The 21,171-nt window shown below is 41.6% G+C and overlaps 1 pseudogene; it reads left to right on the forward strand.

Moving 5' to 3' along the window:
* The window catches only part of LOC117519696, a 366,295-nt pseudogene that overhangs the window by 8,614 nt on the left and 336,510 nt on the right, over window positions 1-21,171 (forward strand).

Here is a 21,171-nt window from a genome sequence, read left to right on the forward strand (position 1 = left end):
GGAGAAGCAGAAGCTGATCCAGGAGCAGGTACGTGCTGAGTTGGAGGAAGTTCGCTACAGCAGAATGGTGGGCATGTCCAAGCAGGTGGCCTGGACCAATTTGGAACATGCAGCTGGCTGCAAGATCACCTGGGCAGATCTCTGGAAGATGGAGCCACACCACTTCAAGTTCCTGGTTCAGTCAGTGCACGACGCCCTCCCGAGCCCTGCCAATCTGTTCACCTGGTGCTTGGTGGACTCGCCAGTTTGCCAAATCTGCCAGAAGAGGGGATCTTTGGAGCATATCCTCAGCTGCTGCTCAAAGGCCTTGGGAGATGGCCGATACAGTTGGTGCCATGACCAGGTGCTAAGGGTAGTAGCAGACACCATCTGTACTGGCATCAAGAACAGCAAGCAGCAATACCCCTCCAAGGGCACCATCACTTTTGCTTGAGCAGATGAAAAGCCCCTGCCTCCAAGGAAGACCCAGGGGGGCCTGCTTGCAACAGCAAGGGACTGGCAACTGCTGGGAGGCAGTTAAGATTTCCAGACATCATTGCATCAACAACTCTACAGCCAGACATGGTCTTGATGTCCGGTGTAAGTAAGTAGGTGGTGCTATTGGAGCTAACTGTCCCCTGGGAAGAGCGGATGGAGGAAGCGCAGGAACAGAAGAAGGCCAAGTATGCTGACCTGGTTGCTGAATGTTGGAGGAATGGGTGTAAGGCCCGCTGCGAGCCCATTGAAGTGGGTTGCAGGGGCTTTGCAGGCCAATCTTTATGTCAGGTCCTGGGACTCCTAGGGATCTGCGGATTGCACAGATGGAGAGCCATAAAAAAAACATCATGGAAGCTGCTGAAAAGGCTTCACGTTAGCTCTGGTTGAAGAGGGGGGATGCATGGCGTAGTGTGTTACCTGGACACAAGTCGGGTCCTGATAACCCCCCGCTGGGTCACCCAGGTGAGGGTGTCTGATGTAAGACCCAAAACACCCTATGACCCCGGGTACATCACTGAAGATGTGTCCAGGTTGCACCACAAGGTGTATTCTATAACTTATGGTTAAGGTCGGTACAGAACCGAACCAAACTGGTACTGAACCCAAATGCAGGGAGCGATGACGCGAGTTGAAATGAGCAGCTGAGGATTTATAGAAAAATAAATGTGCAACAGAACATTAATAATGAGTCAGGAGGCCTGGAGATTGGACACAGGGCCTGCTCCAGGCGGTGGAAGTCGGGGGTTGCAGTGCAGACAGAACTTGTGTGTGTGTGTGTGTGTGTGTATCTTACAAGAATTAGCAGTGTCAGTTAGCTCAAATTATGTCTTAGGAGAGTCATGTCCCCCGCACGCGCGCACACACGCAACCTGGTCGGCGCTTGTGCGTGAACAACAAAAATAAGACTGTATACGTCCTCAGTTCAGCAAAAAAATAAATTAATTAAAAAATCACGTCAAAAATGAGTCCAGCTTTTGTTCTCTCTTCCTGCTATCAACCTCCAGGCAGCTCCAGGCAGCACAGTGGATTGGTTTTGTGTGTGTGTGTGCGTGCGCATGCACGTGTGGGTGCGCGTGCACGAGCATGCGTGGGCGCACCTGTACTCGTGTGCAAGCACGCATGTTTTGCAATGTGTGCATGCACAAGTATGTGTGCACGTGCGTGCACAAGTATGAGTGCACAAGCATGTGTGCGCATGCGCGTATGCACGAACATGCTTGCACGTGCGCGTGCACGCATACTCGTGCGCACTTGTGTATGCATGATCACATGTACGTGTGCACGAGGCCGTGCATGTGCACGTGCACGTGAGAGTGCAATGGTACTAAACATATGGAACGAAATTTGCACTCTAAATGGAACCAAGCCACACTCTGAATGCAATGCAACACAAATGGGATGAATTAATCCATGTCATGTGACATACAAAGCACCAATTACATCACAAGGATCCACTCAGCCGTTATATGAAACTAAATATAAACTGGACATGAGACATCACTAGGACATAAAATGCAAATAATATCAGTAACAGAACAACAATCAACACAACATATAGACAAGAGTGAGCATACATTTCCAAGACTGTCATAGTGTTACAGAATGTCGTCAGTTGAGGTATGTTACTGGAGTGCAATATTACTGAGTACAACAATATAAGTGCAATGTGACAAAAGTGCAGAGTGCAGAGTAGCAGCATGGAGATGAATAAGTTTGTAAACTTTTTATTTTTTGTGCAAAGGAATGTGCATAAAAGTACGTAGTTTGGTCTGTAGTGTGTGTGTGTGTGTGTGTGTGTGTGTGTGTGTGTGTGTGGTGGGGGGTTATTTTCTTGCTTTTGGAAGTGAGTTTAGCAGTCTGATGGCCTGTGGGAAAAGCTGTTGCTGAGTCTGGTGGTCCTGCAGCACATACTGCTGTAGCGCTTACCAGATGGTAGGAGGGTAAACTGTTTGTTTGAGGGGTCTTTGATGATGTTGATGGCTCTTCTGTGACAGCGGGATGGGTACAGGTCCTGTATGGATGGTTGGGCTGACCTTGTGGTCTTCTCTGCTGTTCTCACCACTCTCTGTAGCGCTTTCTGGTCAGCAACATGGCAACTGCCATACCAGACTGAGAGACTGCTGGTGAGGATGCTCTCAATGGCACGCCTATAGAAGGTGGTGAGTGCTGAAGGGGGGAGACTGGCTCTCCTCATCCTGCGTAGGAAGTGGAGGCATTGCTGTGCTTTCTTGACAAGGGAGGTGGTGTTGGTTGTCCACGTCAGGTCATCAGTGATGTGCACCCCCAGGAACTTGGTGCTTTTCACTGATTCCACAGCACTGCCATTGAATGTGAGAGGTGTGTGAGGCTTGTGATTCTATCTGAAGTCCACCGTTATTTCCTTTGTTTTGTTGACATTGAGGTGCAGGTTGTTGATGTCACACCAGCTGATGAGATGGTGTACCTCCTCTCTGTAGGCTGAGTCAGCATCGTTGCTGATGAGGCCCACTACTGTTGTGTCATCTGCAAACTTGATGATGTGGTTTGAGTTGTGTCTGGCACAACAGTCATGGGTCATCAGGGTGAACAGCAGAGGGCTCAACACACATCCCTGGGGGACGCCTGTGTTCATGATTGTGGTCTTGTGAGGAGTTTTGCCCACTTTTACTGTCTGTGGTCTGCTGGTGAGAAAGTCCAGTAGCCAGTTGCAGAGTGGGGTGCAGATGCCTATAGCACTCAGTTTATTCACCAGGTGTTGTGGGATGACTGTGTTGAAGGCAAAGCTGAAGTCAATGAACAGCATCCATATGCAGCTGTTTTTGTTCTCCAGATGAGCCAGGCTGAGGTGAAGTGCTGCTGCTATTGCATCATCAGTGGAGCGCTTGGGACGATACGCAAACTGGAATGGGTCAAAAGTAGCGGGTAGGCTGAATGTTACGTAAGTCTTGACCAGCCTTTCAAAGCACTTCATCACAATGGGAGTGAGTGTTATGTGCCGGTAGTGCCGGGTTGTTGCTGGATATTTCTTGGGTAGTGGTATGATGGTGGTGGCTTTGAAGCATTCTGGTATGATGGCTTGGCTCAGAGAGATGTTGAAGATATCTGTGAGAACATCTGTGAGTGATTCAGCACAGTCTCTAAGCACACGCCCAGGTATATTGTCAGGGCCGGCAGCCTTCCTGAGGTTCACCTTTTCAAGGGTCCTCCGCACATCAGCCAGGTCCAGTTGAAGTGTTGCATTGTCCAAGCAGTGAGAGGCTTTTGTTGGAGTGTTGGTGTTGTTTTCTTCAAAACGACTGAAGAAGACATTGAGTGAGTTAAGAAAGTCTGTGCCATCCTAGCAGGGTGGTGGGGTCGGCTTACAGTCTGTTACTGACTGAATGCCTTGCCATAGGCATCTGGGGTCTTTAGAGTCAGTGAAATGTGATTGGATTTTCTGTCCATAGGCACGCTTGGCTGTTCTCATGCCCAGGTTCAAGTTGGCCCTCGCTGATCTGAGGGCTTCCTTGTCTCCAGACTTGAAAGCAGTGTTCCATGCTCTCAGGAGTTCACGCACCTCCCTGGTGAACCAGGGTTTGTCGTTTGCCCTTGTGGTGATGTGTTTTATGACAGTCACATCTTCCATGCATTTGGATATGTAGCCTGTCACAGACTCAGTGTATTCCGTTATGTTGACATGCTGGTTGGAAGTGGCTCTCTCTCTGGATATGGCTACGAGTGGGAATCCAGGGCAGGAACCAGTGCCAGGTGGCTGCTCACAGAGCTGAGGAGGAAGCAGGCGGGTTTCGAGGAAACAAGGAAACAGAGGTGAGGGGAATGCACTCGTAACGCTGACAGCTCAATTCAGGAATGTTCAAAGTTCAGCAATGCAAGCAGCAGCACAGAATGATTCAGTTCAGTTTCATTGGCAATTAGTTCAGAAATGTTCAGGGTCAGAATCACTGACAGTTCTCAAGGTCAGATTAAGTGACAGTTCAGTTCTGGAATGTGTTGGAAACCATTCGTAAGATTCAGACGGCTTTCGGTGGTTTTTCAGTCGAGTGAGTATCCGAGAAATTGTTTAACAGCTGGGCATGTTCCAACTTGTCCTGTGAGACTTCCAACACGGAGGTGTTGTTTTTCCTGTGTCATGAGCGGCTGCGTCGCGACGCGCGAATCCGTCCGCACGTCTTTCATTACAAAATCTCCTTTAACAGTGGAATGTGCCGATAAAGTGCTGATCCCAACCTCTTCTGAAACTTCTCTGCTCGTCACACAACGTCCTGCATCAACAGAGCCTTAAATTTGGAAGTGATCTGCTCTTTCCAGCCTGTCGATGGCCGCTCGGGGCGTGGTGCGCCCTCCGCCGCCGTGGGCCATTTTTAATCCTGTTTTAATGGTCCTTAATCCGTGTGATACCGATAGCATCTTCACCGAAAGCCATCTGAATCTTCCAAATGGTTTCCATCTGGCTGTCTGGCAGAGTTTCTGAAAAAATTTTCATGGAACAAAGCGGCAGTCGCTCCGCCATTCCTAAACAATAAAAATCCGACGAGGGGGGTGGACCAGTGCTCACTCAAAGCCTGCCCACAGGCGAATGACGCAACCGACAGGCGTGAAAAAACTTACGCATACGCACAAAGGTTCAAGCTTGTCTGATGCAAGCGCACATGATTCAAATCCATATAGTTTTTGAAAAAAATAAAAAGGTCGGATAGTTTTCTCACAGACCTCGTATTTTGGTTGCTTGCGAGTGGGAATTCCAAGAAATTTTCTGAAAAATTAGCCAGTGAAATATTTAATGGCGACTGATTAATTACTGGCTTATTTATTCTTCACCTCAGTGACTCCTGCGTCTGTGGATCTGATGCTTAGGGTTTGTTCTTGTGCTGCCATGATCTAACTATCAACAGAGGTGCCTGGGCAGATAGATAGATATATCGATAGATAGATACATACGTACATACAAAATATCACTTTTAAATAATAATAATAATAATAATAATAATAATTATTATTATTATTTCAGTTTAGCTCAAACAGTTTGCATCCAATGTGGATACTAAACATGGTGGAAGGTTTGTGTATTAGTCAAGGATAAAATGTTCACATTTCAGGCAGAATTTATCAAACGTTAAAGCCCCAAATAATGATATGCAATAATGATATGATACAGTAGCACTGACTCACAAAGAATTCATTTGCATGAACTGGTCTCTCTCTCTCTCTCTCTCTCGACAAAAAGTTGAACAGAAACCTCAGATATGAAGGTGCCAGCCATAACGTCATGACAGCTGGTGCACCAGCAGCAGTTCCTTCACATCCCACCTGCCGTGGAGTGACGCCAAGTCAAAGATCAGATTTCCACTGTTGCCTTGGTGCTTCTAAGAGAGGCTGAGATTCGATTAAATTCCCGCATTAGCCCTCTGAAGAAATTTTAGCAGGTGTACACAGCAGATGAGAGCTCCAGCAGCTTTAACATCAGTTATCATTCAGTCAGCAACAGCAGATCCTCCTCTGCTGGAGGTATGTTATTTCAAAACTGAGTCACACTTTTCAGAATCATATTTTCTTTGTGCAATTTCAATAACAAAAGTTGTGATATTAGAAATTATCCCACAAACAACAACAACAACATCAAAAGCAGTAAGGATATGACACTGTCATTCCTGTTAGCGTGGCACTTGGACCTATACGATGTGTACAGATAATGTTAAACATTGTTGACAATCACGTATGTTTCTGGGAGCCATTCAACAACACAAAAGTCTTATCTTCATTTTCTGTTGTGGCACAAGACAGTGATAGATTATGAGTGGATGCACGGCTGCATATTTTGCTTGCACCCAACAATTTTAGGTATCATTTTGGATCAACACCTTTGTCTTGCTGAATGGCACCAGGACATGGAGCATGACAAAGTCACTGCAGTCCAAGATCATTGTCAGAGATGGTGAGAAAAAGAAAATGCATGAAACAATGAAAACACTTCTTAACACTTCACATTGTTTGTTCATCACTGGCAGAGTCCTACAGCAGCCTTGAATATACACAAAGTTTTTGAAATGGACCAGTACTTCCATCTGGATTTATATTTACCATTAATGCATGTTTTAGCAAGAGCTCTAGTGCATTCATATGCTCCTGTCATTAAAGTATGACTACATAATGAGACGTAACTGAGAATCAGTTTTTATTGTTGTTGTTTTATTGTATTGCTATTAACAATAGAGCAGGTCTCAGCCTCATTATATCTAATTTCTGAGTCTGTTAGTGAAGCGTAGGGCTAGCTTCTGGTGACCACATTAGTACCCTCTGCTTCTCTGTTGATTTATTGCTAGTGAAACTAATGTGATTGATGCTGCTCTTTTTCTCTCTGTCTGAGGTACTACTGCTGAGGTGTTCTGGAAGTCCAGGTTGCTTTGATAGCAGTCTTCAGGTTGTCTGGATTGTGTGATCTGGTGTCTCTGATCTTCCTCTTGACAATACTCCATAGAGAATCTGTGAGGGATTGTCAATGGGGACAATCAAGTACAGGAACACCATGTTCAGGAAACGATTTACTAGTAGTTTTGGCACTGTGGGCAGGTGTGAAGTCCTGCTGGAAAAGGAAATCAGCATCTTCATGAAGTTTGTCAGCAGATGGAAGCATGTTATGCTCTTACAGCTCATGGTAGATGGTTGAGTTGACACTGGACCTGAAAATACACAGTGGACAAAAGCCACCAGATGACAATGCATTATGTCTTCACTGATTGTGGAACATTCACAATGGACATCAAACAGCTTGGATTCTGTGCCTCTCTACTCCTTCTCCAGACTCTGGGACTTTGATTTCCCGACAAAATGCTAAATTTACTCTCATCTGAAAAGAAGACTTTGGGCTATTGAGCAACAATCCAGGGCCCCTATCTGCAAAGCAACTCAAAACCCTCCCAAAGAACTCCTAACTTAGGCTAAAATTTCCTGGCAAGGAATCTTAGCCTAAAGCCTAGTCTACACTAGCAAACACATGTTTGCAAACACCACCAAACTTCATGTTTGTTGGTGTTTGCCATGAAAAGTTTGCCTGAGTTTGGTAGTGTGGACGTATTGCCAAACACCACCAAACTAGTTTGCAAAGGTTTGGACATGTTCATTCTTGAAAACATGTTTGGTGAAGTTTGCCAACAAACAGCCAATCAGAGAAGAGCTGGTGATCATGTGAATTACTAGTTGGACAAAATGGCAGCCTCCAAGAAGGAAAGAGTGTGGGGATTTGAAGAGATACAAAATTTAATTGAGGAATATGAGAAACATCCATGCCTATACAACACCATAATCAAGTGTGTGTCTTGCTTTTGTATCAGTGGCTCCACCTTCTGAAGGAGTTCCTCGAAAGCTGCCTCATCCATCCTCAGAAAGTTCTTATAACTTGGTTTTTCTGAGGACTGTATTTTTTTAAGAAGGCAATTGTAGGCCCCATACTTGTGTCTTTTCTTAATCCAGGATTCTGCACCACAAGCGAGGCTTGTGTTGTTTTTGGCGGCGGCGGTAACGTTCCACAGCAATTACCACAGCAACACATATTACTGCTGCAGATGCCCTCATGACTTCTCTCTTGAATTTTGCCATTGTTTCTGATAATTTTTAGAGGGAAAGTACAAAACATTGGAAAACATTACCAAATATTTGTTTGGTAATGTTTGGTACTGTTTCATAGTATGGATGCCCAAGCCAAACATAAGCAAACGCGGTGTTTGGTAATGTTTACAAACAAAAGTTTGGTCAAGTTTGCCAGTGTAGACTAGGCATAAGAGTGAGCCAACAGGGGTCTGAGAGCAAGTCTGAGCAAGGAGGGGACAGAAACTCCTATCTTTGCAAGGAGGCAGGGTTGACCCCATTGCTACATATGACACAGTCCTCTAAGAGCTGTGATTGGTTGTCACGGAAAGGAGAGGAGAAATAAAAAAACAAACATGCGCCACCCTCCTACTTATGAGTGGACAGGGAAATCAACCGATCATATTACCTGAACTGTATTCAAACATGTAATCGTGAGGATAACTTAATGTCATGATGATGAAACCCAAGAAACTAAATGAATTGTTACCCAGCTTGAAAATGTTTGAACATACGTCATTCACATGCTGAATATCTATATATTAAAAGCATGCATGTGTGAGTTTTAGTAAGTTCATTGTGAGAACATAATATAATTGTAAATATGTTAAAAATACATGCATGACACAAGAAAGTGAAAACACTTAAAGTAGTGTTCAGAATAATAGTAGTGCTATGTGACTAAAAAGATTAATCCAGGTTTTGAGTATATTTCTTATTGTTACATGGGAAACAAGGTACCAGTAGATTCAGTAGATTCTCACAAATCCAACAAGACCAATCATTCATGATATGCACACTCTTAAGGCTATGAAACTGGGCTATTAGTAAAAAAAAGTAGAAAAGGGGGTTTTCACAATAATAGTAGCATCTGCTGTTGACGCTACAAAGTCAAAACTATTTTGTTCAAACTGCTTTGTTAGCAACCCTGTGAATCACTAAACTAGTATTTAGTTGTATAACCACAGTTTTTCATGATTTCTTCACATCTGCAAGGCATTAATTTTGTTGGTTTGGAACCAAGATTTTGCTGGTTTACTAGTGTGCTTGGGGTCATTGTCTTGTTGAAACACCAATTTCAAGGGCATGTCCTCTTCAGCATAAGGCAACATGACCTCTTCAAGTATTTTGACATATCCAAACTCATCCATGATACCTGGTATGCGATATATAGGCCCAACACCATATTAGGAGAAACATGCCCATATCATGATGCTTGCACCACCATCCTTCACTGTCCTGTTCTTTGGCAAATTGTAACATCTTCTGCACATGTCTTTTATTTAACAGAGGGACTTTGCAGGGGATTCTTTCAAATAAATTAGCTTCACACAGGCATCTTCTGTCACAGCACTTACAGGTAACTCCAGACTGTCTTTGATCATCCTGGAGCTGATCAATGGGTGAGCCTTTGCCATTCTGGTTATTCTTCTATCCATTTTGATGGTTGTTTTCCATTTTCTTCCATGCATCTCTGTTTTTTTTTCCATTTTAAAGCATTGGAGATCATTGTAGATGAACAGCCTATAATTTTTTGCACCTGCGTATACGTTTTCCCCTCTCCAATCAACTTTTTAATCAAACTACGCTGTTCTTCTGAACAATGTCTTGAATGTCCCATTTTTCTCAGGCTTTCAAAGAGAAAAGCATGTTCAATAGGTGCTGGCTTCATCCTTAAATAGGGGACACCTGATTCACGCCTGTTTGTTCCACAAAATTGACGAACTCACTGACTGAATGCCACACTACTATTATTGTGAACACCCCCTTTTCTACTTTTTTGTTTTACTAATAGCCCAATTTCATAGCCTTAAGAGTGTGCATATCATGAATGCTTGGTCTTGTTGGATTTGTGAGAATCTACTGAATCTACTGGTACATTGTTTCCCATGTAACAATAAGAAATATACTCAAAACCTGGATTAATCTTTTTAGTCACATAGCACTACTATTATTCTGAACACTACTGTATTTCCATTGTGGTCCATTTAAAAAATCAAATGACAAAATAGAAGTAATAATAAAAGAAAATAACAATATTAATAATACAGATAATAATAAAAATAATAATATAAACAGTGTGTATATGATAACGAAAACCTAAACAATTTATAGATACATTAAGACAGTAAATTAACATAAAATAATTACGTAGATCAAGCCTGTGGCATGTTAGTGTCTTCCTACATACGGAGAATATCTCTGCTTCCTCTCTTTTTTGCCGTCTTGTGTACGTAAGACACTCTCAAGCCTGGTTCACACAACAGGATTTTAAAATTATCTTTAGGTTTCCAAAACCTGAGAGACCACGCACGTGAAGATAAAAAATCATGGATCTAACAGGTTTGGTCATACAGTGTGTGGTGTTCAGCCACACGGCAAGGACAACAACACCACACACAAACAGATTTCATGCACGGACATTCACAGCTCAGACAGGAAATCTCAACACACAGCGATATCGGGCCAAAAAAATCCAACATGTTGAATATCCCCGATTTACAATCGGAGCGCTCCTGACGTCCTTCCGAGCAGATCAGAGTCCTCTTAACACACAACACATGGGAGGAATATCTGTTAAGATTATCTTTAGCATCATCACGATTGTCAGGGCGTCCTTAAGATTGTCGGAAGGGGAAGAACGGGTCTGATATCGGCCTAATTATTCTGCCGTGTGAACCAGGCCTTTGGCTTCTTAAAAGTCCTCCTCTCTCCTCTTACCAGTTTGGCACCTTAGGAGCTCTCTTGAGGCCTAAGGTGCTTTGCGGACAACTTTCATCTTACCAAGAGAAAATTCTAAGAAATTTGAGGAATTCTAAGATTTTTCTTAGAGTGACATCCCTGAGAGCTATTTTTAGTCTTGGGCTGCTTCATGAATACGGGCCCAGTTTTTTTTCTCCTTGTCCCAGGGATGACATTGCTGACATTTTCTCTGGATCAGGAGTGGCTTGGCACCGTGAGTACAACCCATGTAGCCCATTTCCTGTACACATCTGTGCATGTTGGCTCTTGATGCACAGACTCCTGACTCAGTCCACTTCTTCTGAATCTCCTCTCAAGGCTGTGGTTGTTCCTGTTAAGTGTGCATCTTTTCCAATCACACTTTCCCCTCCAGTCAACTTTCTATGACTACGCTTTAATCCACCTTCTGTGGCTTAACCTCCCTGTGGACGGTGTCCGTAAATGTCTTCTGGACAACTGTCACTTCAGCAGTCTTCCCCATTATTTTGGTTGTGTGTACTGAATCAGATTTGAGAGATTCATGGTATTCATTTTGCATAAATAGTGATTTGAAATAAAGTATTCTAATATTGTGAGATATGCATTATTATTATTATTATTATTATTATTATTATTATTATTATTATTATTATTTTATTTTATTTTTATTTTTTTAGCAGAATGCTGTAATTATCAAAATTAAAATTAAAAAATGACAAACATTTTAGTTTTTATGTACTGAAACTAGAATATGTAAAATTAATTTTCTCTTTCTGATATACCTGACAAAAAATATGGAACCTTTTCATGGTATTCTAATTATTTTAATGCACCTGTATATTTCACAGTTTAGTAATGCCAAAATTGGCTCCAAACCTTCATAGAGGTTACAATTAGGGTTGGGGATTCATTTATTAGCAATTTTGAGCATTTGAGGGTTTTTTTCCAGACCATTAAGCAATTTGCACCTACAAATGTGCACATAAATATGTGGCTGAATCAAAGCATTCACACAAGCTTTTAAAATAGCTGAAACAAGAAAACACCATAATTTTCCCCCCTGCATCAGGCTATAATCTTACTCACTGCTTCCAAAAGACAGCAATACAATCAACTTGGGCACAAACCACACGGTGAGATCAGCCATGGCTAATTCTGCCTCTGCACTGGACAGCTCCATTAAGCATAATCTCCTTTTGTACAGCCGAGGTGAATGTAACGCACGGGTGCTACTGAGGAGGAATTAGGCTTTGTGCTTGGGGTTTGTAGCCTGTTATTTTAAGAAAGGATAGAAAGTGGCCATTGCATTTCACTGCTATTTGAAGAGGCGGAGAGAAAGGTGAAGATATTACACTGGAAAAGCAAAGACACATGACTGAAACATATGATTTAACACCACCGTCTTGAAATCTGACAAGTACAAACAATAACGGGCAAGCATATTTACAGCTTCAAATGTTGCAGCTGATTGGTTTTATAGCATGTAGCATCTGTTCTGTCATCTATCTTTGCTAATGAGACAACAACAACAAAAAATCATCTTTTGGTGATCAATCATTACATTTCTAAAACAACTATATAAGCAGATCTGCAGCTGGCATAAAATGCTTGTAAAACACTTTCAATCTGGCCAATTATATTTCATGGTTTCAATATTATTTGCTCATTACTTTATCTGCTTAAGTTTTACACAGATTGCTAATCAGTCATCTCCCTTTTGAAACTTTGGTGGAGGGGGGCAGAATGAGTGCAATTACAATATGAAAGTAGGGCAGTAAACTTCAACACCAATGAATTGTTATGCGTGAATTTCAAATGGTTAAACCCCAAATCTGATATTATTATGTCCACAAGGTTGATATTTTTAATGTGATTAAACAATGCATGTGACGAGTTGAACAAAGTGCATTGATTATTATTTAGTTTTTGTGGACAAAAGTAGGCTCCTGACATTAAAAAATGAAAACAAGAAGTTTGAGATCAAGTTTTTTTATCTCGTGCATTTCTTCATAAAAGCTGCATTCACTTATTGCACCTGTAAGAATAAATCAAGAAATTATTTAAGATGGTAAAGCTGTCATCCATAGAAGGATTGAAGGGTAAAAATGTTGCACAAATACATCAACCTGTCAATAATCAATATCAAGAAGACTGAGTCTAACTCGAGTCATCCAAGGACCCATTCACCATACATTGTTGAAAGATCCCAGATTAAATGGCTGATCCAGAATTTGGTTCTTTGAACTCAAGAGGGTTTTATTACTTGTAGACAAGCTGGAATCAGTCTTCTGTCATGATTATCTTTTAATACATGATTTAAATTAGAAATATAATATACTATTTCCATTACAGTTATATTAAATGGAAGACTCATATAAAACATATACAAAGTAAACTGTCAAGAAGCATTTCAGTTCTAAACAAAGCGAAACATATTCTGGACCACAACTCACTCCGCATTCTTTACTGCTCACTGGTTTTACCATATTTACAGTACTGTGCAGAGGTATGGGGTAATACTTATAAAGGTACAACACAATCACTATCAGTAATGCAGAAAAGAGCTATAACAATTATTCATAATACTGGCTATAGAGATCATACAAATCCACTATTTTTACAATCCAAATTCTTAAAATTCACAGACTTGGTTCATTTTCAAACAGTACAAATTGTGTATAAAGCAATAAACAATTTACTTCCAGCAAATATTAAAAATATGTTTTTTAACAGATCAGGGGATTGCAGTCTGAGGGGGAAATTTAATTTAAAGCATCAGTGGGCACGAACAACATTAAAAGGTTTCTGTATTTCTGTCTGTGGGGTGAGGATGTGGAACAGATTGGGAGTGGGGCTCAAGCAATGTCCAAGCATGAACCAGTTCAAACAGCAGTACAAAAATATGTTTTTTTCTGGGTATCGGGAGGAGGAAGGGTAATGAGGGTTAGGGTGTTTTTGTTTTTTGCTTCGGCTTGTAAATATATAGTATTTTGTATGTAAGTAGGTATGTGTAGGTGTATATTTATGTTTGTGTATATATATGTGTATATATACTCAACAAAAATATAAACGCAGCACTTTTGGTTTTGCTCCTATTTTGTATGAGATGAACTCAAAGATCTAAAACTTTTTCCACATACACAATATCACCATTTTCCTCAAATATTGTTCACAAACCAGTCTAAATCTGTGATAGTGAGCACTTCTTTGCTGAGATAATCCATCCCACCTCACAGGTGTGCCATATCAAGATGCTGATTAGACACCATGATTAGTGCACAGGTGTGCCTTAGACTGTCCACAATAAAAGGCCACTCTGAAAGGTGCAGTTTTGTTTTATTGGGGGGGATACCAGTCAGTATCTGGTGTGACCACCATTTGCCTCATGCAGTGCAACACATCTCCTTCACATCATCCGTGAAGAGAACACCTCTCCAACGTGCCAAACGCCAGCGAATGTGAGCATTTGCCCACTCAAGTCGGTTACGACAACGAACTGGAGTCAGGTCGAGACCCCGATGAGGATGACGAGCATGCAGATGAGCTTCCCTGATACGGTTTCTGACAGTTTGTGCAAAAATTCTTTGGTTATGCAAACCGATTGTTCCAGCAGCTGTCCGAGTGGCTGGTCTCAGACAATCTTGGAGGTGAACATGCTGGATGTGGAGGTCCTGGGCTGGTGTGGTTACACGTGGTCTGCGGTTGTGAGGCTGGTTGGATGTACTGCCAAATTCTCTGAAACGCCTTTGGAGATGGCTTATGGTAGAGACATGAACATTCAATACACGAGCAGCAGCTCTGGTTGACATTCTTGCTGTCAGCATGCCAATTGCACACTCCCTAAAATCTTGCGACATCTGTGGCATTGTGCTGTGTGATAAAACTGCACCTTTCAGAATGGCCTTTTATTGTGGGCAGTCTAAGGCACACCTGTGCACTAATCATGGTGTCTAATCAGCATCTTGATATGGCACACCTGTGAGGTGGGATGGATTATCTCAGCAAAGGAGAAGTGCTCACTATTACAGATTTAGACTGGTTTGTGAACAATATTTGAGGGAAATGGTGATATTGTGTATGTGGAAGAAGTTTTAGATCTTTGAGTTCATCTCATACAAAATGGGAGCAAAACCAAAAGTGTTGCATTTATATTTTTGTTGAGTGTAGTATAATAGTTTTTGGCATAATCCTAAAACTATTGTTTTATGATCATATTGTGTTCATGTATGCTTGCACTGTCCAGTTGAACGTGTCTAAACTGATATTAGTATAATATGCATTTATTAGATTTAGGGGTTCTTTGTAAGAGCACACTGGGCCTCATGTATCAAAGTTGTGCACTTGTGGTGTAAATTTACAGTGTAAATTTGAAGTACACCAAAGTTGCCGTGACATGTATCAAGCAGTGCGCACCTGCCCATTTCCGGCATACGCCTGACATGACCTTGATAAATGCAGCGGGTGAAAACAATCGTAATTATAATAAACACGCCCATAAATATTCAGACTCCGCTTCAGACACACCCTCATTTTACAACATGGAAGCCAGGAAGACGGCAAAGAAAAAGAACTTCACCAATCACGACGCGTGCCAATAGTCAAAAGCGGCCATCGTATTAATTGTTTTGTAGTATAATCAAAAAAGTGTTACAGTGGTCCCTCGTTTATCGCGGGAGTTACGTTCTAAAAATAGTCCGCAAAAAGCGACGTCCGTGACGTAGTCAGCGTTATTTTTTTTACAATTATTATAGACGTTTTAAAGCTGTAAAAACCCTGTAAAACCACTTTATACACTTTTGTAAATCAGGCATGAACATTTTCTCTTTTTCTTCTCGTGTGTAAACACTCTCAAAGTTCAAACCTTAGTAGAAAAATAACACCAAACTGTTTTCAGGCCCAAACATTTGTTTGAGAAATAAAAATAGAACGTTTTCCTATAAATAATTATGATGGCTTTTAGAACTAACGAATTTAAATTTAACGATCAACCTAGGAGGTTGGACACATAAGAAATTATTAATAGTGACTGACCAGTATTTCACAGTTCCTCTGATCGCGCCTCTTCGTCCTCTCACTGCGCCACTGTGGCGCCTTTTTCCACTCTCACCTCGCTGCAGGTGTCTCTTTCCGAGTGTAGAACACAGTTATGAGTAGATGTTGGTGCTCTTTTTTCTTCTGGGTGAGAAGATTCTTATAAACACGCAGACCACAATGCACTGTAAAAAAAAGCATGCAAAATTGGACTAAAGAAATCCGCAAAACGGCGAGGCCGCGAAAGGTGCCGCGTTATAGCGAGGGACCACTGTATTCTCTTTTCACATGTTAATAATTCTTGACATGTGGATATTTGCTCGCTCAATTAATAAGACACACCTAATTTTTCAGATTTCTTTATTTTTAAAATGTATTTCTTTATTTATTTTATTGTAACAAACGAATGGAGAAGACAAAACCTGATTGCAGCAGGGGCGAAGGGAATGACAACACTACAGTTGTAACTATCAATTCCATTGTCTAAAATGATCACACCACATGAAGTTCAATCAATCAATCAACTTTTTTCTTGTATAGCGCCAAATCACAACAAACAGTTGCCCCAAGGCGCTCCACATTGCAAGGCAAGGCCATACAATAATTATGAAACACAGTCTACGTCTAAAGCAACATAACCAAGGGATGGTCCAGGGTCACCCGATCCAGCCCTAACTATAAGCCTTAGCGAAAAGGAAAGTTTTAAGCCTAATCTTAAAAGTAGAGAGGGTATCTGTCTCCCTGATCTGAATTGGGAGCTGGTTCCACAGGAGAGGAGCCTGAAAGCTGAAGGCTCTGCCTCCCATTCTACTCTTACAAACCCTAGGAACTACAAGTAAGCCCGCAGTCTGAGAGCGAAGCGCTCTAATGGGGTAATATGGTACTATGAGGTCCCTAAGATAAGATGGGACCTGATTATTCAAAACCTTATAAGTAAGAAGAAGAATTTTAAATTCTATTCTAGCATTAACAGGAAGCCAATGAAGGGAGGCCAACACGGGTGAGATATGCTCTCTCCTGCTAGTCCCCGTCAGTACTCTAGCTGCAGCATTCTGAACCAACTGAAGGCTTTTTAGGGAACTTTTAGGACAACCTGATAATAATGAATTACAATAGTCCAGCCTAGAGGAAACAAATGCATGAATTAGTTTTTCAGCATCACTCTGAGACAAGACCTTTCTGATTTTAGAGATATTGCGTAAATGCAAAAAGGCAGTCCTACATATTTGTTTAATATGCGCTTTGAATGACATATCCTGATCAAAAATAACTCCAAGATTTCTCACAGTATTACTAGAGATCAGGGAAATGCCATCCAGAGTAACGATCTGGTTAGACACCATGCTTCTAAGATTTGTGGGGCCAAGTACAATAACTTCAGTTTTATCTGAGTTTAAAAGCAGGAAATTAGAGGTCATCCATGTCTTTATGTCTGTAAGACAATCCTGCAGTTTAGCTAATTGGTGCGTATCCTCTGGCTTCATGGATAGATAAAGCTGGGTATCATCTGCGTAACAATGAAAATTTAAGCAATACCGTCTAATAATACTGCCCAAGGGAAGCATGTATAAAGTGAATAAAATTGGTCCTAGCACAGAACCTTGTGGAACTCCATAATTAACTTTAGTCTGTGAAGAAGATTCCCCATTTACATGAACAAACTGTAATCTATTAGACAAATATGATTCAAACCACCGCAGCGCAATGCCTTTAATACCTATGACATGCTCTAATCTCTGTAATAAAATTTTATGGTCAACAGTATCAAAAGCAGCACTGAGGTCCAACAGAACAAGCACAGAGATAAGTCCACTGTCCGAAGCCATAAGAAGATCATGTGTAACCTTCACTAATGCTGTTTCTGTACTATGATGAATTCTAAAACCTGACTGAAACTCTTCAAATAGACCATTCCTCTGCAGGTGATCAGTTAGCTGTTTTACAACTACCCTCTCAAGAATCTTTGAGAGAAAAGGAAGGTTGGAGATTGGCCTATAATTAGCTAAGATAGCTGGGTCAAGTGATGGCTTTTTAAGTAATGGTTTAATTACTGCCACCTTAAAGGCCTGTGGTACATAACCAACTAACAAAGATAGATTGATCATATTTAAGATTGAAGCATTAAATAATGGTAGGACTTCCTTGAGCAGCCTGGCAGGAATGGGGTCTAATAAGCATGTTGATGGTTTGGATGAAGTAACTAATGAAAATAACTCAGACAGAACAATCGGAGAGAAAGAGTCTAACCAAAGATAACGATACATCTTTGGGATGGTTATGAGTAATTTTTTCTCTAATAGTCAAAATTTTGTTAGCAAAGAAAGTCATGAAGTCATTACTAGTTAAAGTTAATGGAATACTCAGCTCAATAGAGCTCTGACTCTTTGTCAGCCTGGCTACAGTGCTGAAAAGAAACCTGGGGTTGTTCTTATTTTCTTCAATTAGTGATGAGTAGAAAGATGTCCTAGCTTCACGAAGGGCTTTCTTATAGAGCAACAAACTCTTTTTCCAGGCTAAGTGAAGATCTTCTAAATTAGTGAGACGCCATTTCCTCTCCAACTTACGGGTTATCTGCTTTAAGCTACGAGTTTGTGAGTTATACCACGGAGTCAGACACTTCTGATTTAAAGCTCTCTTTTTCAGAGGAGCTACAGCATCCAAAGTTGTCTTCAATGAGGATGTAAAACTATTGACAAGATACTCTAACTCCCTTACAGAGTTTAGGTAGCTACTCTGCTCTGTGTTGGTATATGACATTAGAGAACATAAAGAAGGAATCATATCCTTAAACCTAGTTACAGCGCTTTCTGAAAGACTTCTAGTGTAATGAAACTTATTCCCCACTGCAGGGTAGTCCATCAGGGTAAATGTAAATGTTATTAAAAAATGATCAGACAAAAGGGAGTTTTCAGGGAATACTGTTAAGTCTTCTATTTCCATACCATAAGTCAGAACAAGATCTAAAATATGATTAAAGTGGTGGGTGGACTCATTTACTTTTTGAGCAAAGCCGATAGAGTCTAATAATAGATTAAATGCAGTGTTGAGGCTGTCATTCTCAGCATCTGTGTGGATGTTAAAATCGCCCACTATAATTATCTTATCTGAGCTAAGCACTAAGTCAGACAAAAGGTCTGAAAATTCACAGAGAAACTCACAGTAACGACCAGGTGGACGATAGATAATAACAAATAAAACTGGTTTTTGGGACTTCCAATTTGGATGGACAAGACTAAGATACAAGCTTTCAAATGAATTAAGCTCTGTCTAGGTTTTTGATTAATTAATAAGCTGGAATGGAAGATTGCTGCTAATCCTCCGCCCAGGCCCGTGCTACGAGCATTCTGACAGTTAGTGTGACTCGGGGGTGTTGACTCATTTAAACTAACATATTCATCCTGCTGTAACCAAGTTTCTGTTAGGCAGAATAAATCAATACGTTGATCAATTATTATATCATTTACCAACAGGGACTTAGAAGAAAGAGACCTAATGTTTAATAGACCACATTTAACTGTTTTAGTCTGTGGTGCAATTGAAGGTGCTATATTATTTTTTCTTTTTGAATTTTTATGCTTAAATAGATTTTTGCTAGTTATTGGTGGTCTGGGAGCAGGCACCGTCTCTACAGGGATGGGGTAATAGGGGGATGGCAGGGGGAGAGAAGCTGCAGAGAGGTGTATAAGACCACAGCTCTGCCTCCTGGTCCCAACGCTAGACAGTCACAGTTTGGAGGATCCCAAAAAATTGGCCAGAAGTTAAGCTCAGCGCTGCTCTGGCTCCAGGCTCGAAGTCTGGAGAAAAAGGCGAGCAGTGCTTTCTTTATGGTCAGCGCGATTTGTATTAATTATTATGTAGTATAATCAAGAAAGTGTTATTTATCTAACATATGCATCGATTTGTATAATGGCACTGTTTATCATGTTGATCATTTTCATTTTTATGTGGATTCCAGTGCTGGTTCATTTTGGTGTATAATTTACGCCACCTCTCGACCTGGTGTATATTTTCAGCGCAGCGTACGCCAACGACCACATTGATAAATGCCAAGTAGCGCAGCCGTTTGGCGTACACCCCATATACGCTCAAATATCGCTGTACGCAGCGTTGATACATGAGGCCCATTATGTGCTGAAGATATTGTACTCCCTTTGGCCTAATTGTGGGAACAGTGTAACTGCTTATGCGGCCTGTTTGGTATCAGTGGAATGTCTAGACAAGATGTACCCCGTCTATATTGTTGCTGTGGAATTAAGTGTTGAACTGCAGGCACACCTGTGCACGCTAGCCTGCTGACATTTAAGATATATGTTATGGCTAAGAATAATCTCGCGAAGTGTGTTCATGCCCACAAAGTCGTTTTGCAGATTCTCACGGGAACAAGGGAGGAAGCCTGAAGCATGTGGCCATGATCTGTCCTGTACAGCCCAGTCAGGGACAAGTGTGGTAAAGACACTCAAGGGGAGTGACATGAGAGAAACCTCTCCTTCCGAGACAGTTATGCCACACAGAAGCAGACGGTTCTCACCAACTTCTTGGACCAATGAGAGGAAGGGACAAAACAACGCCTCAAGAATCGCTGAATCACTGTTAGAGGAGGTTATTTAAGCTAATGATAGACAGCATGGGGGACTCTTCTTATCTTCTGCTGAGAGCTAAGGCAGGGCTGAGAACAGGATCCACAGAGCTCTGTGTAAGACTGATTTTACTACTCAGTGTTGTTTAAAATAAAACTCTGTTCTGAACGGTAAATCAGGCAGAGTGCAATCTGAACAGATTCTTTTGTTTCATGACTTCTTTGGTTCCACCTTCCCTGGGATTAACGGACGCGTGGCGTCTGGCGGACGAGGTCAAGGGTTTGAGGGGCCAGTCTCCCACACAGTCCTTCTCAAATAGTGGAGCGCGCCCCCCTGGGGGGTGCAGTGTGATGCTGGGGGGGGGGGGGGGGGGGTGCATGTGAAAGCTGGGAACATGCTTTTTTCCCGTACTAGAAAAAAGTGTAATTGTACATCAAATCACTACATCATTGTACATCATCAACTACAGTAGGTGGCATTGGCGCTCTCATTGTCAAGAGTGTGAGCAGGGAGTACTGAGAACTCTAGCATAATGGAACGCAGCTCTATGTAGGGTTTTTTTTTCATACTACAGTGGGAGACGAGGAAAGACCGCTTTTCCTTAAAATGTTGGCAGCGCACAGCATGAAGCCAAATACATTAAGGCATCACTTAAAGACATTCCACCCCAATCATGCCAATAAGCCACTTGAGTTTTTTCAATGAAAATGCCGAATATTTCCAGCAATCATCCCACTTTGTGAATGCTGCTTCAGTAAACCAGTGAACACCGTTAGCATCATAGCACCATAGCAGAGGAGCTAAG

Source organism: Thalassophryne amazonica, chromosome 11 (genome assembly GCF_902500255.1).
Source record: "Thalassophryne amazonica chromosome 11, fThaAma1.1, whole genome shotgun sequence".
Taxonomy (NCBI): domain Eukaryota; kingdom Metazoa; phylum Chordata; class Actinopteri; order Batrachoidiformes; family Batrachoididae; genus Thalassophryne; species Thalassophryne amazonica.